This window comes from Triticum dicoccoides, chromosome 3B (genome assembly GCF_002162155.2).
Source record: "Triticum dicoccoides isolate Atlit2015 ecotype Zavitan chromosome 3B, WEW_v2.0, whole genome shotgun sequence".
Taxonomy (NCBI): Eukaryota; Viridiplantae; Streptophyta; class Magnoliopsida; order Poales; family Poaceae; genus Triticum; species Triticum dicoccoides.
The window spans coordinates 774,902,975-774,905,331 of record NC_041385.1 but is presented as its reverse complement, the minus strand read 5'-3'; positions in this window follow the sequence as shown (position 1 = coordinate 774,905,331).

Here is a 2,357-nt window from a genome sequence, read left to right as displayed (position 1 = left end):
AGGGGATGTATCTAGACGTATTTTAGTTCTAGATACATCTCTTTTTATCCATTTTAATGACAAGTATTTTCGGACGGAGGGAGTAGAAGGCAGACAACCTGGTCCATGGACACAACTTGTACCCATTTCGTTTTCCCTGTACAGAGAAACTATAGATCTTGTAAGTACGAACTGCAACGTACTTTCATACATATATATCCTTAATAACAATGTTCTTCTCCTACTCCTGTGATACTCTTTTTTGACCCTGTCACAATAATGCGCAAAAACCATATATCCTTGTTGTAAACTATTACCTGCATAACATGTGTATTCTTTGATTTTAAGATAACTCAAGTGAGACAGATGCAAATAAACAAACTAAGATTTGTCACTGTTTTCATGAAAATATCCTCAGTTACATTTTAAGATAAATTCCTTCCTGATCAACAAAAAACTAACAGGCATGGCTACATGGCAGCTCCCACATGGCATGCGGAAAGATTAATTGGGTTGGATTGGAATTATACAAAATTCTTATTTGAAGGAGGGTGGCCTGTGTGGGAGCTGTCATGTGGCCCAGGCCTGTCAGTTTTTGTGATTAGTTTGATGGCAGAGAGAATTTGGATTGTGCGATATATATATATATATCTTACCTATATAACTACGGTTATGTGATGAAATTCCTAAGAGCATTTTGTGTGACTGATGCCCTGAAGAGTGGATTCCTCCTTATTTACCCTTTTCTTTTTACCTAAATAGTTCAGAGAAGTTTTATTGTTTCTAGAAAACTTCAGAGCGCCTACCTATGATGTGTTTGACATTGCAACGAATTACTTGCTTGTCCAATACTTTTTTTTGTCTACTTTAACATCTTTAACCCATTTTCGTCTACATTTATAGCCGATAGCAAAAAAGTGCTACATTGCAAAGCAGTTGATCTTTTCATTCCACATCCATTTCACTAAATTTGATCTCTATCACAGAGAAAGTATGGGGTAGGTTGAGGCTTACACAACAAGGTTATTCCAATATCAACTTGTTGCACAACCATCACCAACAATTAATATGGCTAGTTTGAAAGTGTCATAGAATCATATACTCCCTCCGTTTCTTTTTAGTCTGCATATAAGGTTTGGTCAAAGTCAAGCTTTGCATAGTTTGACTAACTTTATATTAAAAAATATCAACATTCACAACATGAAATCAACATTTTCAGATGCACCATGAAATGTATTTTCATAGTTTGACTAACTTTAAGCATTGAAGCAGTTCTCATTGGAATTTTTTTTACCCCTGTTTGTTGAACCGCGTCGGAGTCATGATGGCATAGCGTATCATCGTATCCTGAACTGGGTTTTCTTGCCAAGTGGTAGCTCCTTCGTGGAATACAAAGTCATGGGAGCAAAAGGATAACTTTTTTTTCGAGGAGGAGGATAAAACCCCCTGGCCTCTGCATCACTGCGATGAACACAACCATTTTTATGCACACAAGCAAACGGAGAACTTGTCATGTATATATACATGTGAAATGAAATTTCCATTAAAACCGTTTCATGCTGAACTCAAGTTCTTACAGTTTCGTGTCTACAGACCACTATTTTGCCATGAAGCGCAGAGCTAGAATACTAGTTAAATAAAGGTTAAAGTGGGCTTCTGTTTGCCATGTCATTGCTAAAAATAGCCTTTCACGATGAGATTTGTTCTAGATGTTGGTTACATGGTATTTTGGATGTGTTTTGGGGGTTAACTTGTTGATACCGAGTTTGAATGACAGGCTAAAGAATTTCAGTGCCAACTGCTAGAGAATTTCAATGATGTGCTACATAATGTGAGTGTAACCTTTAGTTTTTGCCTTATGCAATCAGTTCAGTTTTTTATTCGGCAGTCAGCTCAAGTGCTTGCCGTTTTATGCTACGCAATTGTTCAAAGTTTCCTTGTGTAATCGGTTCAGCTTTTGCCTTTATAATCTGCTCAAAATGTCACAGTTTTATTATGCTACAGAACAGAAGTGCTCGCAGTTTACTTTTATCGTAACTAAAATGCTGAAAGAGGCTAATATAGAATTGTTAAAAATTTGTTTGTGTTCAAGTGATGCAGTGTTATGATACATAATAGAATCGTTTGCAGTTTGTTGCTTTCATAAGCGACGGATCGGAGCTGGTGGACGCCCGAATCGGCGGTGGCGGTGTTAATGGGTTGGGGGAGGTGTGTGCTACGGTTTGGGGGCGCAACGCCAACATTTATAGCCGGTAGTGGTCAAATTGGCGGTGTGCCGGCCGTTCGGCCATTACTGTGGGAGGCCGCAAAGTAATGCCTCCCACATAAATGAGACTTACCCTAGTTGAAGAAAAAGTAGGGAAGTGAGGCCTTTTTTG